Source organism: Hemicordylus capensis, chromosome 11 (assembly GCF_027244095.1).
Source record: "Hemicordylus capensis ecotype Gifberg chromosome 11, rHemCap1.1.pri, whole genome shotgun sequence".
NCBI classification, from domain to species: Eukaryota; Metazoa; Chordata; class Lepidosauria; order Squamata; family Cordylidae; genus Hemicordylus; species Hemicordylus capensis.
Genome location: NC_069667.1, coordinates 19,095,642 through 19,115,921, shown reverse-complemented (window position 1 = coordinate 19,115,921; position 20,280 = coordinate 19,095,642). Strand labels below are relative to the sequence as shown.

The 20,280-nt window shown below is 46.9% G+C and overlaps 1 long non-coding RNA gene across 5 annotated transcripts in view; it reads right to left on the bottom strand.

The window, feature by feature from the left end:
* Positions 1-15,870: 15,870 nt before the first annotated feature.
* LOC128335611 (uncharacterized) overlaps positions 15,871-20,280 on the bottom strand; it is a 43,982-nt gene continuing 39,572 nt past the window's right edge. For 4 of the 5 annotated variants that reach the window (XR_008311657.1, XR_008311656.1, XR_008311659.1 and 1 more), the window contains 2 exons: positions 18,400-18,462; positions 15,871-16,395 (listed from right to left, as the gene is read on the bottom strand). This is a non-coding gene — a long non-coding RNA (uncharacterized LOC128335611). The remainder of the gene's footprint in view (positions 16,396-18,399; positions 18,463-20,280) is intronic. The other variant, XR_008311658.1, reaches the window with a different exon arrangement.

Below are 20,280 nucleotides of genomic sequence, written 5' to 3'. Positions count from 1 at the left end.
TCCAGAACACACAGCTGTCAATGGATAGATTCAGTTTTTTCCCCTTGATCTGTATCAGAGGCGGCCAACTTGAGGCTCTCCAGCTATAACTGGACTACAAATCCCATCATCCCCAGCAGCAATAAATTTCAGCTTGGGGTGATGGGAGTTGTAGTCAAACAACAGCTGGAGATCCTCAGGTCGGCAACCCTTGGTCTATAGAGACATGACGGAAGTGCAACATAAATCGTAATGTTTCAATTCCACCTGAACTGAAGGTGCAGGGATATCAAGGGTGAAACCTGTAGATCTGCTTCTTCCTCCAGGCAATGTAAAATCCAAATGGTGTCTCCATCCCAATGGTAAGGTAAAGGTAAAGGGTGCCATCAAGCTGATTTCAATTCCTGGCACCCACAGAGCTCTGTGGTTTTCTTTGGTAGAATACAGGAGGGGTTGACCATGGCCTCCTCCTGCGCAGTATGAGATGATGCCTTTCAGCATCTTCCTATATCGCTGCTGCCCGATATAGTGCCAGGAGGGATTTGAACCAGCAACCTTCTGCTTGTTAGTCTCAATCAATCAATTTTTGATATTCTTTTTGATATTTATTGAACTTCTGTATGTTCTTCCTATCGTTTTTCTTCCTGGTTGGCTTAAGGCTGTAATAATAAAAATTGATTGATTGCTTGTTAGTCAAGCATTGCCCCTATGGTTGAAATATATTAGTACATTAAATCACCATTCACCAATCACTTAAAATCTGCCATCCAAAGGGGCCACCTCACACAGCCTAGTGATAGGTAGAGATTTGAAGACCAGATAGGTAGGGTGGGAAGACCAGAAAAATTCAGGACACCCCCCCCCCATTTTTCTTGGTTTCTCCCCAAAATTTCCATTTAAAAAAAGAAAAAGAAAGAAAGAAACCTAAGAAAAAGAAAAAGGGGGAAAGCCACCAATTTTCCCTGGTTGTTTTTTTTCTAGGCCTCCACATCTCTGGCAGCAGGAGAACCAAAGTACAGATTTCTCTACCTAAATGGGAAGACCCAACTGGGGAACATGTGAACCTTGCTGCTAATTCTTGCCCAATGGATCCCGCTTTGGTCTACCCAGAAAAGGAGATCAACAGCCTTTGATTTAACTGCCTTTCTCTTGCATTTCTCCCCTCTGCTCACCCTTCATGGAGTTCCCTGAGCTAAGCTGCAAAAGCAGAGACAAAAAGGAACACAAATCAACGGAACAATTGATTATTACCCTAATGATAGTTTCCTGGTGTTTTCCTCCCTGTCACCGTTTTAGGGGTGGGGGAACAATTACCCAGAGAAACTGATCCTTTGTCATTCGTACCCTATTGTTCTCCTCTGGCTTAGAAGTTGGGAAAAGAGTCTTTTAAAAAAATCTCTTTTTATTCATAATTACATGCTGTAAAGTAAACCATCCAAAAAGTGAGTCCAGAAGGTGCTTCAGGAAAACTCTGTTTTAATTTATTTTCATCCCACTCTTCCCTCAAAGTGTTCAGAGCAACATATGCGGTTCTCCACGCCCCATTTTTATCCTCATGACAACAACCCTGTGAGGTAGGTTAGACCAAGAGAGGGACTGAGGTCCCCTGGAGAACTTTAAAGCTGCCTTATACTGAGTCAGGATACTAGCCCATTTAGCTCATTATTGTCAACACTGACTGGCAGCAGCTGTCCAAGGTTTCAGGTGGAGTCCTTCTCAGTCCTACCTGGAGATGCTGCCAGGGATTGAACCTAGGACCTTGTAGAGAGCTGGTCTTGTGGTAAGTTGGTAATGTTGTGCTGTTGAGTCGGTGTCGACTCCTGGTGACCACAGAGTCATGTGGTTTTCTTTGGTAGAATACAGCAGGGGTTGACCATTGCCTCCTCCCGTGCAGTATGAGATGATGCCTTTCAGCATCTTTCTATATCACTGCTGCCCGATAGAGGTGTTTCCCATAGACTGGGAAACATTATTACCAGCGGGGATTCGAACCAGCAACCTCTTGCTCCCTAGGCAAGTTACTTTCCCACTGCACCATTCGGTGGCTGGTCTTGTGGTAGCAAGAATGAATTGTTCCCTTTGCTAAGTTGGGCCAGCCATGGTTTGCATTTGAATGGAAGACCACATGTGAGCATTTTAAGGAGATGGGGTCATTCTGTGAAGAGCTTCATGCAGAAGGTACCAAGTTCCCTCCCTGGCATCTCCAGATGGGGCTGAGAGAGACTCCTGCCTGTAACCTTGGAGAAACCGCTGCCAGTCTGTGCAGACAATACTGAGCTAACTGGACCAGTGGTCTGACTCAGTATACAGCAGCTTCTTATGTTCCCATGATGCTGGCCTTCATTCTGACATTCTCAAGCTTGGGTCCTCAGCTGCTGTTGGACTACGACCTCTAACCATCCCCAGTTACAATGACCTTGGGAGCTGTCATTCAAACAGATCTGGGGGCCCAAGTTTGAGAAGCCCTGTATTGGTGGAATGATACAGGTGGAGGCTCTTCCACCTGTGCTCTCTTGGGTAACGTTACGTCAGTGCCTCTCTCTATTTGCTCCGGCGTTTTCAGAAAAAGCCACTTAAAACCATTTTTAAAACCCGGAAATACACTGAGAGAAGCTAGGATCTGGAAGACCAAGCCCGATTTGTGTGTGGAGTGCTTCCAAGGATCTCGAAGGGACTTCGGGGTAAGTTTGGCTGGTGTGTGAATGCACACACTCTCTTCCGGAGGAGATTCGGGGTAACCGCCCTGTCTGTAAAGCCCGCTGGCAGCAGATCTTCGGGGTTTCAGGAGGACATTCTCCAGCCCTACTGGACATGCCCAGGATCGAACCTGGAACCTTCTGCATGCAAATCAGATGCTCTTCCACCGAGTTATCATCCTCCCAACATGCACAGAGCCCTTCTTGCCAGTTGTCATCTTGTTCCATGACAACTGTTTGATTTATCCCCCCCAAATCCTTTCTGACACCATGTAGAGACCTTGGGGGGCGGCGGGAGATACTGAACTGCTACTGACTTGGATGGGATATGATGTTCATGACCTGGAGGTGAAAGGTTCTATATCCCATTACACATCCCAGGAGCCCTTGTTCTCTTGTTCAGCAGCGCTCAGCGGTTGTGTTCAAAGGCAACCCACCATCAGCAGCCAATATCCTTGTTATCTGATGCAAGGCCTCTTCTGTCGCTTTTTGCATACCGCCGGGTCAGATAGGCATATGTGGGTCACCACCAAGAATGTATAAAAGGATTGTTATCAACATAATTACAGCCGCCCGGTTCAGAGAGGGCAAGTCCCGTCAGACGGGGGCTGCCGGAACAGAAAATCTAAAAAAAAATTTTTTTTAAGTCGGGGGGAGTATAACAAGCTCCTATACTTGGGCGTAAAGAGGCTGATCTTTGTTCACGGCGGCTTCTAATGAATTGGTTTGCAGAATCGTTCCCTGGGGATCAAAAGCTGGGGCGACCCAACCTTACAGGCGGACTAGTCAGCTACTCAGAGGCACACTTAAAAGGGCACCTGCCTGCATGGATGGAGCATGACCTCAGAATCTTCAGCACACTCCCTTGGGGGAGCATGGAGCATATCCATGACATCCAGGAGAGGAGAGCTGGTCTTGTGGTAGCAGGCATGATTTGCCCCCTTAGCTAAGCAGGGTCCGCCCTGGTTGCATATGAATGGGAGACTTGATGTGCGAGCTCTGTAAGGCATTCTCCTTAGGGGATGGAGCTGTTCTGGGGAGAGCAGAAGGTTCCACGTTCCCTCCCTGGCAGCATCTCCAAGATAGGGCTGAGAGAGACTCCTGCCTGAAACCTGGGAGAATCCACTGCCAATCTGTGTAGACAATACTGAGCAAGATGGACTTATGCTTTGACTCAGTATATGGCAGCTTTCTCTGTTCCTATGTTCCTATCCTTTGATCTACACGATACTCTCTAGCTCAGGGTTCCAACCGCGAATCCCCACATATTCTTGGACTCTTTTCAATCCCTGGGGAGGGATGGGGAAGATTTGAGGGATGTGCACAAAACCGCTTTGCCCTGTTTGGTTCAAATCCGAACCGGATTTGAACCGGACCGGGCATATTCGGTTTTGGCACCCCCTCCAGCTGGGCCCAGTTTGATTCGAATTTGAGCCGATTTAGGCCCAGTTCGAGGGTGGCGGGGTGGGCATTAAAACTGAGTTTTTAAAAGTAATGACTTACTGCCGCTGAGGGCTATGACGGCCCTCAGGGGGTGTTGCAGCGGCTGCAGGGTGTGTGTGTCTCTGGTGGCTCTCCCCCCCCCACACACACACCGCATGCTGGCCTCCCCCCCCCTCGAGTCTCCCCTGGAAAGCCCCTGCCAGTCAATGTAGACAATACTGAGCAAGATGGACCAATGGTTGTATAAGGCAGCTTCCTATGTTCCTAAGACAGGAAGCCAGGTAATAAAAGGTCGGGAAAGCAAGAGCAGCGCATTCTTTCCACGCAGAACGCAGAGGGCTTTGTGTCCCTGCTGAAACCCTGGAGGGCAAAAAGAATTGGGGATGGCATCCCGGCCTGTCTCTGCAGCACGACACACCACAGCTTTTTCACCGAAACACGTGTCAACCAAACCAGCAGAGCAGGCCCACATTCCCCCCTCGTGCGAGGAGTTTCACGCTTTCGTGAAATGTGGTCCTCATTGCAAAGTCAAAAGCGTGCCGTGGTTAGGCTGCTGTTTTTGGCCTCACTAAAGAACACACATAGTCACAGTCACAGTCACACACACACACACACACACACACACACACACTCACTCACTCCAGAGGCATAGGAAACAAAACTGGAAAGATAGCTTCCCAGTTCCTTCATATTTGAACTCTTTCTATCAGAGAAGAAGCTGAAAGTAACGAGGACTTACTTCCTTTATCTTTAGATTGGAACACCAAATTTATGAATGCCATACATAAAATGGGAGACATGTAAACCTCCTTGAGCCATTTTGGAAGGGCGGTATATAAATCTAATAAATAAATAATACATACATGTGTGAGCACTGTAAGATATCCCCCTTAAGGGATGGGGCCACTCTGGGAAGAGCACCTACCTGCTTGCATGCAGATGGTTCCAAGTTCCCTCCCTGGCGGCATCTCCAAGGTAGGGCTGAGAGAGATTCCTGCCTGCAATCTTGGAGAAGCCGCTGCCAGTCTGTGTAGACAATACTGAGCTAGATAGACCAATAGTCTGACTCAGTAGAAGGCAGCTTACTATATAGTAAGCCTATATTGTTCCTAAATCATCATCATCACCACCCTGCTTATCCCATTTCCTTCTACATCCATCTGTGATCCCCCCTTCCATTGCTTTTTAGATTGTAAACTCCTTGGGGCAGAGACCTGTACTTGACTTCTTTGAAAAGTGCCATTTACCATTCAGGCTTGCTCAACTTAGGGCCCCCCCAGGTGTTTTTGGACTACAACTCCTATAATCCCCAGCCACAGTGGCCAATAGCAAGGGATTATGGGAGTTGTAGACCAACATCTGCAAGAGGGCCGAAGTTGTGCGGGCCTGTACGTCCTCCTGTTTGCACTGCTTCCATATCTTTCCCTTTCTTCTGTTGCATCCTCCAAGTTGAATTTTAACTCAACACCATGGGGCAGGGACTTGTCCTTTTATCCTTGTATTCTAAAAACCTCAAGATTCCTTGCGAGGTGGAGATGTCCTCACAATTTTGTAAAATGCCATGAACAAGCCTTGAAGAAGCTGCTGCCAGTCGCTGCAGACAATACTGAGATCAATGGGCCAGTGGTCTGACTCAGCATAAGCCAGCTTCCTATGTTCTTATGTAAGTGGTATCACACAGGTGTTCTGGGAGATAGTTGCGGAAACACAAAGGAAGGGGGAAAGTATCGAATACCTGTTGCTGAAAGAAATATTTTCCTTTGTCAGTCTGGAAGCCTACTGCTAAACGACCCCTAGTTTTATGGGAGAAGGGAAAACTGTTCTCTCTGGCACCTGTCCCCACACTGTTGGTAATAGTGTAAACCTCCATCATTTGTTCCCTTAGTCCTCCTCCCTGCAAAAAAAAATTAATCTTAACTTAAAATCTTAAGTCCCTGATGCTTTTGCCTTTCCTTTTAGTGGATGCACTCCTGTTCCTTGATCATTTTAGTGGCCCCTTTCGGCACCTTTCTCAGCTCTGCGATCTGCTTTTTCAGATTTTCCAAGTTAAAAGGAAGCCACCCCAAGAAAAAGACATCTCCTTTCATCTGTGCAAACTAGTATTGTGTTGTTGTTTTTAAAGCAATGTGTTCAGAATTAATTGCTCCCGTATTTCAACGTTCCCCTTCTGTATGAGTCTGGGCCCTTCCTTCAGCTTCCCTTCCCAAGGATTCTCATTGTAACGCCTCCGTCTATTCACTCTGGCACAGTAGGAGCAACCGCCATTTTGTTCTCACTCCTACCATCCCGGATAAAATGGCGGCCCAGATGAAAAACTGCCAGATCAAAACACATCATCTGCCAGCCGTTGCCTCCTACTGCTCTTCTCTGCCTGAGACGTCAATCTGAATTCTTAATCATGTTAATATTTGATTTGTTGGAAGTTAAGAAACAAACAAACGAAAGGAGAGATGTTGGAACCAAACAGGAATGTGTACGTTGTAGCCAGCAAAATGCACAGATATAATGACCCTTCCCCCCTCCCTTCTACAAAACAAATCATTTTCGGAGCGGTTTGCTAAAACGAGGGAGTAAAATTGTGAAATAAGACCCCTGCATCTGAGAGCAGAAGGACTCAGCATAAGAAGGACTTCTATTAAATCATATGCTCCAATGGTCCCTAGTTACCAAGGGAAGCCTGTGTTTGCTGGTTCCTGGGAAATCGCTGTCTGTATTTTGTCCCTTTTAGCTGCTTTTGGGGAACACCATGTTCAAATAATAAGAGTGTGAATTGCTCAAATGGTCGTTCGTCAGGATCAGCTTCCTCCCCGAGATCTCTAGGAGATAACTCTGAGTAGATAGATGAGCAGGTGGGTCTTCTCTCCAGTGCTTATGCGTGTAAATCTATGCATTTGGGCAATAAAGTGTTGTGCTGATGCCATTTCACAAGTTGACTATGAGGCTTTTCAGACAGCAGGCGTTACTGCTGGTTTATCACGAGGTTTTACTGAGAGTTGGGGACATAATGGATGCTCTGATGCAAAAAGAGAGTGTGTGGTTTTTTAAATCCCGGGCATAAATCAGGCTATGTTCCAACATAGACGGGAAAACCTGAATCGTGTGCTCTTTGTGTTCTTTGAATGTTTCAAAAGTGCTCTTTGAAACATCACATGGACTTTGGGGTAAATCTGGACTTTGGGGTAAATCTGGCCAATATGTGAACACACACACACACACACACACACACACACACACACACACACCCTCCCGAAGTACAGTCGTGGTAAAGTCACTATCTGAAAAGGCTCCATGCTGCTTTTTGAGCACTTGATGACAGAGGAAAAGACAAAGATTTTTTTTTTTAAACCTGGCATCTCATTAACCTAAAGAATAAATAGTTTCCTGTCTTTTCAAACAATGCCACATATGTTTTTGCAGAATAAGTGAATGCAGCATACCTACGGCATTAGCCAAAAGGAACAGCGGAGATGTTAATTCAAGATATTTGGTACGGAAACTGATTTTTCTAGGCTCATCAATGGGTGGGGCTATGGCAATCCCCCTAACCCCCCCCACCTTATTTTTTTTACAAATAAGTATAAGTGCTCCAGGCCACAAGCTGTCTGCTCCCCAACTTTTTTAGCCCCCCCCCCCCAAAAAAAACCTTGTAAACTTAGCCACATAGTTGTAAGTTACTCAAAGCTTCCAGGAGGAATCTAATAATCTGGCAAGTCTTTTTTTTTTTTTAAGCAACCCACACATACAGTAAACACAGCCATTAATTCTATTGTACAGTTTGCCTTGGCTTAAATCCAAGCACTTTAGCTGCCATGGTTTTGTGGATTGGGTTGGCTGGATCATGCAGTTCAAAACACACATTCTTGAACCGAACAACAAGGTGGGGGGGGGAACGGAGTGATTTTGAAATATGCATAAACCCATGTTGAGACAGTTCTGGCTTTGTATTTTTCTTTTGTGCTGGTGAATATTTCATACGTTGGGTTTGATTTCATGGCAGGAGCGTCGTTCCCACAATGTACAGCATGCCAAAGAATGGTTATGCTTCCTACGGTACAAAGAAGAAAGAATTTACCATTGAGTTCAGATCTTTTCCACAAAGCCAAATGTCTCCAGGGACTCAAAATATGTGTGTTTAAGATTAAGGACCACCTTTGCAGGATGGAGGGGGCAGCTGAAAAGTGTTTGAATCGAGGACCATCCTGTCTTTCTGCTTTCTGTTTGCTTTCAGATGTACCCAGTAGTACAACTGGAGTTATTTCCATAGGTGGTCAATGACTGCTCGACAAAACAAATCTGAAACAATATTCCATGTGATTATGTCCTTAAATTCAGAATATTCCCCAAACTGCAAATCCTGAAGAAGTGTGTAGCCTCAGTTAAAATTTTAATTTAATCATTTTAAGTGTTTTGCTCATCAGAATATTGTTTAAAAGGGAACAAATTTGTCTCTACGTGATCTGTAATGAGTCTTGCCTCCTTTATTTTTGAAATCCGCATTTGGGAGAGGTTGCATCAACAGGATTGTGCCCTCCCGTGGCCTTTTTGCAAATTCTTCTTTATTTATGTGTTTTTCTTCTCTTGTGTGTGTGTGTGGGTGGGGGGATTGAGAAAATCATGTGAATACGTTGTCATTCTAAACATCCGGATGGTCTTACACGATATATCAATGGCCATTAGATGTAATAACTAAATAGAACCTCCAGTTTCAGTGGCAGTATACCCCTGAATACAAGTACTGAGGACAAATGTGGGAGGCCATTGCATTCGTGCTTTGTTTAGGGCAAGGCTGCACAACTTTGACCCTCCTGCAGGCATTACAATTCCCATAGTTCCTGACTATTGGCCACTTTGGCTGTGGATGATGGGAATTAGAGTCAGCTAGTGGGCTACAGTTATGAAACTATGGCTTCCCAAAGGAATCTAGCTAGCCACCATTGGAAAGAGGATGGTGGGCAATTCTTTGGAGCTTTAGGTTCTTCGAAACATAGGAAGCTGCCTTCTAACATAGGAAGATGCCAGGGAGGAAACTTGGAACCTTCTACATGCAAGCTTGCAGGTGCTTTCCCCCTAAGGGGCATATCTTACAGTGCTCACACGTAGGCTCCCATTCAAATGCAACCAGGGCAGACCCTGCTTAGCAAGGTAGTCCCAAAGAACAGCCCAGCACTGCGAGATCCTAGAAATGCATTTTACCCAGGATGCTCTTAGATATATTGCTAGCATGTCAAAGTGAAAACATTCATTCTGATGGCTTCCCACACATTTAGGAATCCATGTAGTTTGGGCTCTGGGTGGTACCCATGCCTCTGGTGTAAAAACCCATGATGGATATCTATCAAACCTCCAGATTCAAAGGCAGTCTACCTCTCAATAACAGTGTCTGTGGAGCAACAGCAGGAGAGGAGGCATGCCTTGCCTTCATCTCCTCCATGTGGCCTTCCCGGAGGCATCTGATGGATCTAATGGAACCCTGGATCTAATGGATTTGGGGTCCGATCCAGCAGGGCTTTTCCTACCTTCTTATGAAACTAGCATGGCTCTAAAATACCATGTGACAGAAAACTAAACTTTTCAAAAATCTTTTTGCCCTGGATGTATTATAACTTTCAAAAATGTATTTATGTATGTGAATAGAGCGAGATTAATTTCCAGCAGTTTTTAAAATACATCTTTGTGATTCGTTTGGCTAACAAAGCCCTGTTTAGTTCCCTTGTGGATTATCTTGATAAAACAAACTCTGAAAACGGGGACAAATCGCACTGGAGTGAATCTGCTTAATCAATTAAGGCAATCAGGTCTGGCCTTTGCAAATTTCATTTGTCAAAAGAAAACAAAGTATTTCATTAGCAGGCTCCGAAGCAAAGGAAGCACCATATAAATATATATTATCCGTCTGAATAATGAGAGTTTATATTGGCTCACTACAGTGTCTTGAGACTTCAAAACAGTGTAATGTTTTTAACCCGTTAAACAAACATCACAAAGCCTTTGAAGTGACGGGCTGCTTTTGCTCTTGTAGTTCCTCTTTTGTCCTTGATTTTCTTGATTAAAAGAACAGATAAGATATCCAGACAGTCTGTTAATGTAGGGGCGGCCCTTTCATGAGGCCAGGTGAGGCACTGGCCTCAGGTGGCAGATTGCTGGGACACCAGTGGGGTGGCAAAATGCCTCCCTGCTGCTGCCATTGGAGCAGCTCTTCAGGACTGATCTGACCCTCACAAGCTTCGCAAGGAGCAACTCTCCTCAGACTTCGTACAAAGCTTGCAAGAAGCACAAGAAGGGGAGAAGAGGCTGCTGGCAATCTTCTCTCCTTTCAAAATTTGCAAAGGTGGGTTCTGTAAGACAGCTGACACCCACCAGACTGTGGGGCAAGGCAGCATTTTGTGCCTCTCCTCAGATGGTACAATATCTCAAGGCATCCCTGAAGTAACAACTTAAAAATCCAGAACCTAGACACCTGCGCATCCCAGGGATGAGAGCTAGTCTTGTGGTAGCAAGCATGAATTGTCTCCTTTGCTAAGCAGGGTCCGCCCTGGTTGCATTTGGTGTGAGCACTGTCAGACAATCCCTGGGGCCACTCTAGGAAGAGCACCTGCATGCTTGCTTGCAGAAGGTTCCAAGTTCCCTCCCTGGCAGCATCTTCAAGATAGGGCTGAAAGAGACTCCTGCCTACAACCTTGGAGAAGCTGCTGCTGGTCAGCGTAAACAATATTGAGGTAGATAGACCAATGGTCTGACTCAGTATGTGGCAGCTTCCTATGTCTCTATGTACCAGCTCCTCCAAATCAGAAGAGGCCTGCTGAGCTATCAGACCAAAGTTCTATCTGGTCTAGCATCCCATTCCCCACATAATTACTTCCTCCTTGCATCCATAGCATGAAGGCCATAGCTTTCCTCCCTTATTTCCTCTCAGTTACTGGTATTCGGTGGTAGACTGCCCCAAAACATGGAGGCTCTATATAGCCAGAAGGACTTTTGACTGGGCATCGATACATCTCTCCTTCTCCAAGATTTTAATTCCCTTTCAGAGCCACCTGTTAGTGACTACCCCCTGCATCCAGTGGCAATGGGTTCCATAAACTAATTGTGCTTTGTGTGAAGTATTACTTTCCTTTGTTTGTCCAGCTACTTGGACTCAGGCTGTGGCAGACCTCCAGTGGGGATGATGACTGCCACCAAAATGTCTCTCTGTATTGTGACGTCTTCACAAGGAGGCCTGCACTGGCCTGGTCCACTCACAGATGCTTCATTGTGTGGTCTTAGTTGTGCCGTCGAGTAGGTGTCGACTCCTGGAGCCCACAGAGCCCGGTGGTTTTCTCTGGTAGGATACAGGAGGGGTTTACCATTGCCATCTCCTGCACATTATGAGATTATGCCTTTCAGCATCTTCCTATATGCCCAATATAGGTGTTTCCCATAGTCTGGAAGACATACCAGTGGGGATTCGAACCAGCAGCCTCTTGCTCCCTAGGCAATTTACTTCCCCGCTGTGCCATTAGGTGGCAGTGTGTAGTCCTGGAAGTAGACCATTATTATGGTCAGTGACCAGTAACCAGAAAGATACGATACATACACATACATACTTCATTAGAGCATACAGGAAGCGAAACCCAAAACATCTGTCACTATAAGAATCGTTGTTCTTGGCTCTTGCTGGATTGTATAAGCTGCTGCACAAAAAATGTGGCGACATTATGAGGTCATTCTCACAACCAAAATCGGGGGCGCTGGGGGGGAGGCAGGAGCCTACCTGTCCTCCTGCAGATGGTCGGCGGCTCTCCGAGGCACCACTGCCCATGAGCCCAGATGAGCAGTGGGCAGCAGGGGCACAGTAAGTGGGAGGTGGAGGGAAGGAAGCCTGGCTGCCAGGCATCCCTGCTAACTGGGCAAAGAGGCACCTTTTAAAGGTGGTGATTCTCTTTATGGAGCAGGAGGAGAGCAACTGGCCCTCTCCGTCCCCAGCACAGCATCCCTCCAGTGGCTGTTGCTGGTGTCTGTCTCATGTTTCTTTTATTAGATTGTGAGCCCCTGGGGGACAGAGATCCATCTTATGGGTTTGTTTATTTATTTCTCTACATAAACTGCTTTGGAAACCTTTTGTTGAAAATTGATTGATTGATTGATTGATTGATTGATTGATTGAGTGCCGTCAAGTCAGTGCCGACTCTTAGCGACCACCTAGATAGATTCTCTCCAGGATGATCTTTCTTCGACTTGGCCTTTCAGGTCTCTCCGTGGTGCATTCATGGCTGTCGTCATCGAGTCAATCCACCTTGCTGCTGGTCGTCCTCTTCTTCTCTTTCCTTCCACTTTCCCCAGCATGATGGACTTCTCAAGGGAGCTAGGTCTTCGCATAATGTGTCCGAAGTATCATAGTTTGAGCCTGGTCATTTGTGCCTCGAGTGAAAATTCTGAATTGATTTGTTCTATAATCCATTTGTTTGTTATCCTGGCTGTCCATGGTATCCTCAAAAGTCTTCTCCAGCACCCAAGTTCGGAAGCATCAATGCCTTTATTGTCTTGCTTCTTCCAAGTCCGGCTGTTGCATCCCTAGAGTGTCTCCACTCCAGATTCAATACGGTCTGAAAGCCGTCCACTAGCGTTAGAGGGGTAAACCAGTCAGGGGCAAGGACAGCTTCATCCAATATTTGAAGAGTGAGAACCAAACGTTCTAGCTGCTTCTAGGTGAAAAAGCAAGAGCAAGGTTTGCTGGGCATGATCTAGGAAGCAAAAGAGGCAGAAAGGCCTGCAGGAAAAGACCAATATGGAATCAGGATTGATGCCTTCTGCGAGCTGTAGCAGTGCGCTCAGTTACCATGGGGTGTTAATTGCATGTTCTCTGTGTTGCCATGGCGATGCGCACCACAGGCCTCCGGGTTACAGCACGCTCCTGGACGGTCTCTCTCCTTTGTCCAAAAGAACCACACACGTATTCTGACAGCCATTTTTGCACCTGTGGGAAGGTACTGTAGACAAAGCAGGCATTCAGCTTGGGGCGACGGACCTTTGGCTTCAGGCCAAGGGGCAGGGGCGCACCTCCAAATGTGGGGCTGCCCCCACCCCCATACGCCACACTGAGGGGGCCTATTAGCATCAGTAGCGGAGGAAAAATGCAAACCATTTAAAGCAACACCGTTTAAAAAGAGAAACTTAGTGAGGCTGTCCTCATGAGCAGCCCGGGATAGGCTGCTCATGTGCCGGGACCGAGGCCTATCCCGGTCCTGCCGCCCTGCCTAACCTGACTTTCAACCCCGGCCTTTAGCCAGGGTTAAGGACGTGAGGGGGCCCTCATTTTGTGCTCAGGTGGCACCTAGTCCCAGCATACATAGAGTTAGGTGCCTAGAGCAGCCCCCTCTCAGGGAAATCCCCCTATGCACCGTGCTCACCACGCAGTGCATTGTGGGATTCCTGGAGGCTGCATGGAGAAGCGTGGATCATGGAATGGTTAGAGTGTTGGACTAGGACCTGCGGAGACCTGAGTCCAAATCCCCATTCCGCCAGGAAATTCACTAGGTGACTCTGGGCCAGTCACGTCTCTCTCAGCCCAACCTACATTACAGGGTTGTTGTGAGGAGAAACATAACCATGTACACCACTCCGGGCTCCTTGGAGGAAGAGCGGGATATAAATGTGAACATAAATAAAATAAATAAAATAAAAATAAATGTGGGTGTGAGTGGCACACCAAAGAGCAGCTCCATTGGTCATCTGGGAGGAAGGTAGATGAAACCCTGCCCTCCTCCACTGCCCTCCCTCTCCACCCACAGTTTGATCGTGTGCACGACCTTATTGTTTAACAACAGAAAACCCAGGAGAAGAGGCAGAAGTGGAAGGGGGGGGGGGAATACCAATGGATATGAGAAACAGTCCATGAACGTTCTGTCATCTCCACTGCCATTTGGGCAGCAAGTCGGTGGAAGAGAGCCGACTTTTGTTTGTGTTCATTTTTGGACTACTGCCTCAGTTTCCCACCTGTAAAATGGGAATCATAGCCTCACGAGGTTGTTGTGCAGCTGTGTGCTGCAGGTGATAAGGAATGGATACTTTGCACAGCCCGGCATGCAGTATATCAATCATTCCAATCAAAGGGATGTTTCATACATTACGCAGTAACAAACTTGGTTTGGCCACCAAGACCTATTCAGACATTAGGAACATAGGGAGCTGCCATATACAAAGTCAGACCATTGACCCATCTAGCTCAGTATTGTCTTCACAGACTGGCAGCGGCTTCTCCAAGGTTGCAGGCAGGAACCTCTCTCAGCCCGATCTTGGAGATGCTGCCAGGGAGGGAACTTGGACCCTCCTACTCTTCCCAGAGTGGCTCCATCCCCTGAGGGGAATATCTTCCAGTGCTCACACTTATAGTCTCCCATTCATTTGCAACCAGGGTGGACCCTGCTTAGCTAAGGGGACTGGTCATGCTTGCTACCACAAGACCAGCTCTACAGCTCTAATGCACGAGAATGCCTTGAGGCCAAGTGTTTCAGGCCTGCTGGTCCATTTTATGGTTCCACCCTGTGATCATTAAAAATCTGTTGACAAATTAATCCTGGAGATCCTGGAGATCCATGACCCAGTCTCTTAAACTTTTATAAAAAGCAGCTATCCAGGTGTGGTGAGGTGCATTTGAGGTTGGGCATCTGTTTTCCCTAACAAGAAAAAGGAATTTTGGCAGAGCCATTTTGATGTGAAAAGTGTTGCAAAAGAAGGCTTAAACTCCCTTTCCCCCCAACTCCATTGTTCTAATCCAAATGTGGTGATGGGGAGGGGGACACCTTCAGTCGCTTTTTCCTAATGTATGAAGAAACTGGAGATTGCACTGAACTTCACCATCTAATCTAGTTTGGGCAATTATTTATTTATTTATTACATTTTATATCCCGCTCTTCCTCCAAGGAGTCCAGAGCGGTGTACTCCATACTTAAGTGACATGTGAGTCTTTTCTACTATAAGATAGTTCCCTTAGGGGATAGGGCCATAGATGTTCTAACACTGAGCTATGGCCCTATCCCCTAAGGGAACTATCTTATAGTAGAAAGGACTCACATGTCACCCATCCAAATGCAGAACAAGGCAAACCCTGCTTAGGAGCAATCCATGCACTTACTTAATTATTTGCTTGCTTGCTTGCTTCAAAATTACAAAAGCTAAAAGGCCTGGTTAAAAAAGATGAGACTTCAAAGATCATGTTGCCTCCCAGTCAAATGCAAACCAGGGTGGGCCCTGCTTAGCAAAGGGGACCATTCATGCTTCATACCACAAGACCAGCTCTCCACAAGGTTCCAGGTTCAATCTTGACAGCATCTCCAAGTAGGACTGAGAAAGACTCTGCCTGAAAACTTGGAGAGCTGCTGCCAGTCAGTGTAGACAATACTGAACTAAATAGGCGAGTGTCTTGACTCAGTATAAGGCAGCTTCCTGGTTTCCTGGGTCCCTAGCCCTGGTGGGTCACTAGACCAAAAGTCTCTCTGTTCTAACATCTTCTTTCCCACAGTGGTCCGATAGATTCTTCTAGGAAGGCCACAAGCACAGCACAACAGCTTTAATTCTGCCCTACCGCTTTCTTCCAGTAAATGGCATTGAGGGGTATACTCAGATTCCATAAGATTCCGTATCCCTTTAAAAATCTTTAAAAATTGATAAATTGATTATCATCCAGGAATGTCTCTACCACCCTAGTTTAATAGGTAAGACAGAGGCCTGGTCTTTCATTTATGATTATGTTTGTTTTTTAATCCATTATTTCAACATTTTACAAACACTATCAGAGGGGAAGAGCACGTGACAAACAAACAAACCATCATGGAAACATCATCACTAGCCACAGACAGAGCAGGAAACTATGTTGATTTTCTATATTTGTTCGCTGCCTCTGGAATTGCTGTAATGAATTGGCAGGATACAAATATTCTAAATCAAATACATGAATTAATATGGGTGTGAGTGCAGGGGGCAGGCCTTAATCCTGTGGACATGTCTTCTCCCACCCTGGAATTCTTGGCAGCAGGGATTCTGGGATAGTCTTCTCCACCCGAGCAGAGAGCCTGTCGACAAGGAAAGACCCGGTCATCCCAACATCAAGCACTCCCCTTTTTAATTTTCTCTCTTTTCACAGACAAGGAAGAACATGTTCCCTGCTGCTCCCCTGCCCCCCTTTTAAGGACAGCTGGAGGGTTCCCTGCCCGGGTTAGGCCGAGCGTGGCAGTTCCCAAGAGCAACCGGAGTCTCATCTCGGAGGGCGGCAGCGATTAAAAATGAAGCCGTTCTGCTGGGCCTGAGAAAACAAGGTAGTGAAAAGCTGTTAGATTTGCAGTTAGGAACCACGGGGGAAATGCAACTGTGTTAGTCTGTGCAACGTTATGTTCGTCGCCCATTCAATGAGTATACAAGGCCCAGTTACACGTTATGTTCAACACTCGTACAACGAGTGCACAGTGTACACTGGAACAGAGCTGTACACAGGTACAGTCATTCACATGTTATGTTGAATGTAGGTACAGAAGTTCACTTCCTATCGGTACTATGCATTTTCAGGTACTGTATTCAGGTTCACCTTTAAAATGAAGCCAGGTACAATCATTCACAAACAACATGTACAAGGGTACAGATATCTGTACACTCATACAACATAATGTCTGAATGGGGCTATTCTAGGGACTGGAACCCAGGCTCATTTATAAAATGAACACAGGTACAGTCCTTCACACAAACAAATATATGGGTGTATAGACATCTGTACTCTTGTGCAACGGAATGTCTGAATAGGACTTGGGAACTGTAGAATTTTAGAGTTCGAAGGTACGTTGGGGGTCTTCTAGTCCACCCCCTCCTCAGAGCAGGAATCTGCTACAACATCCCCGACAGGTCATAGGAACATAGGAAGCTGCCATATACTGAGTCAAACCATAGGTCCATCTAGCTCAGTATTGTCTACCCAGACTGGCAGCAGCTTCTCCAAGGTTGCAGGCAGGAATCTCTCTCAGCCCTGTCTTGGAGATGCTGCCAGGGAGGGAACTTGGAACCTCCTGCTCTTCCCAGAGCGGCTCCACCCCGAGGGGAATATCTGACAGTGCTCACACATCAAGTCTCCCATTCATATGCAACCAGGGCAGACCCTGCTTAGCTAAGGGGACAAGTCATGCTTGCTACCACAAGGCCAGCTCTCATCTTTAAGGTGACGGTGGGCAGCCATCTTAAAACCTCCAGCACAGGAAAGCCCACTCCTGCAAGAGGCAGACTGTTCCAGTGTCAAATGCCTCCTACAATCAGGAAATTCTTCCCCATGTCTAACCTGAATCTGTTTTCCTATCATTTACACCACTCAGAAGCAACAGCAACGGCTGCATTCTCACATAATGCAGAACTGGAGCTGAAGGGACCAGAGGTTACCGGACCGTTGTGTCCGAATGCAGGCCAGCCCCTCGGAACTCCATTTCCACTCGGAGAGCGACTCAAGCTTCCGTACTCCGAAGTGCAATTCGTGCCCTCAGGTTGTAGTGAGTTTCGCCACTCCAATCTGAGGTTTAACACAGCTTACATTATGTCTGGTCCATCTGGCTCAGTATTGTCTACACAGCCTGGCAGTGGCTTCTGCAAGCTTGCAGGCAGGAGTTTCTCTCAGCCCGATCTTAGAGTTGCTGCCAGGAACTTGGAACCTAGATGCTCTTCGCAGAGCGGCTTCATCCCCTGAGGGGAATATCTTCCAGCTCACACATCGAGTCTCCCTTTCATATGCAACCAGGGTGGACCCTACTTGGCTAAGGGGACAAGTCATGCTTGCTACCACAAGACTAGCTCTCCTCCCTTCCAGAGACCTACTGGAGCCTAAGAGATAGGGTGGAGCAGACATCTAAACAGAAGTGCTTAAACCTCCGCTCTCCCTCCCTCATTTCTTCCGTCTCTTCTAAGAAATGGGACCGCTGGAGTTTCCCAAATGACACCATCCGTTTTGACCCGGAACATCTGTGTACACAAGACCTGTAAGAGTGAAAATGAAGCCGGTCCCAAGGCGGCCTTCTTAGGCGCCAACACGATTCGCAAAAACCCGGAGGGGGCTTCGCTACTCAGAATCTTCCAGCTCACTTTTATTCAGGGCTCATATTAACATACAAAAAGCCAAGCAGAGGAGGACAAAAGAGGACAGAGGGGGGAGGAGGGAGAGAGAGAGACAGGAAGGAGGCAAGAGAGAAACAGACAGACTAAAGAAAGGGGGAAAGACAATTCTGTAATGAGAGGGGAAGTCACCCCCCGTAGGGGTGGGGAGTGGGGTGTAACTTACCTGGCTCATCCATGGACTCTGTTTAGACTGACCCTTTTAGGATTCCACTCTTTCGCAGGCCCCCTGCAGGAACATCATAATCAAAGGTCATCTCCGGTCACTTGAGTGAAGAGATATGCCAAACATTCTCAGAGGCTGGTTCGCTGAATGCCACTGGAACATAGGAAGCTGCCTTGTACTGAGTCGGACCACTGGTCCATCTAGCTCAGTCTTGTCTACACAGACTGGCAGCGGCTTCTCCGAGGTTTCAGGCCGGAGTTCTTCCCTGCCTTACCTGGAGAGGCTGACAGGGCCGCAAGGCATGGGTTCTGCCTCAGAGCGATGTCTTCATGGCCTGGATTTTTCAATCTGGCTCTTTGGTGTTGGGGCAGTCATCAGAGAGTGTATGGGTATGTGTGATGGCCCTTGAGGACTAATAGGAGGATGTGTCTAACTGACTGCGTCGCATCGGGGCCATGTGTTTGAGATGACCTAAGGTGATAGGAACACTCCGTAATGTTAGGTCTGCCCAAAGTTTAGTCCAGTCTGCAGCTGGATACATTTTGTGCGGTGAAAATGAAAACAGTGCAGTGGAAATGACGTTTTTGTGCAGCGGGATCTATGAAGAGCTGGCCTTGTGCTAGAAAGCATAGGGATATAGGAACCTAGGAAGTGGCCATATACTGAGTCAGACCATTGGTCCATCTCAGTATTTTCCAAACAGACTGGCAGCGGCTTCTCCAAGGTTGCAGGAAGGAATCTCTCTCAGCCCTCTCTTGGAGAAGCCATGAATTGTCCCCTTGGCTAAGCAGGGTCCACCCTGGCTGCATTTGAATGGGAAATTACACATTTGAGCACTGTAAGATATTCCCCTTAAGGGATGGGAGAAGAGCACCTGCCTGCCAGCATGCAGAAGGTTCCAAGTTCCCTGCCTGGCAGCATCTCCAAGATAGGGCTGAGAGAGACTCCTGGCTGCAACCTTGGAGAAGCCACTGCCAGTCTGGGTAGACAATACTGAGCTAGATGGACCGATGGTCTGACTCTGTATAAGGCAACTTCCTGTGTTCCTGTGAAATTTAGGGAGGAAGTTTCTTAAAAAGAAACAGAGGAGAAAAAGAAAGGGGGGAACAGAATATAGAGAGAAATGCTTCCTTCTCTTGTTATTTCCTCCTCTCTCCCTGTCTCTTTTTCTATTCATTCTCATTTTCCCTTCCATCTTCCTTCCTTCTAGAAAATTCAGGAGGAAGGGGATGCTTGCAGATGGAACTGACTGTGCCTGCCACTTGCCTAGAATAAATTTTGAGTCTGCCATAGCCCATGCATACATGCAAGCCATCACTGGATGTTGCAGTCATCAGATGAGGCCATGAACGTTTGGGTCAGGCTTGACACCACACAGGCTAAATACATGGAAGGCTATTAACAGAGTCAGTTTTGCAACGGACAAAATGCTAGCAGACCCAGGATTCTGGTGCCCAAGGTGCAGTTTGATTTTGGAGCCCCACCAGCTGAGAAGCACAGAGCCCAGCTTTAACTTGAGCCACGCAAGCTGCATATTCACAAGGTCAAATCACCAAATCACACAGATGACTAGCCCATTCTGATTAAAGGATACAGTGGGAGAGAGTCCGCAGGCTATGATGGGTCTGAAATTCTAACACTTCAGAGATGAAAAGATGCTGCTGTGAATTGGAGAATCCATCTTTGGAAACGAATGCTAAGGCAGGCAATTCATATTAATGAAGAGAGGGAACATAGAACATAGGCAGCTGCCATATACTGAGTCAGACCATTGGTCTATCTAGCTCAGTATTGTCTTCACAGACTGTCAGCAGCTTCTCCAAGGTTGCAGGCAGGAGTCTCTCTCAGCCCTATCTTGAAGAAGCCAGAGAGGGAACTGGG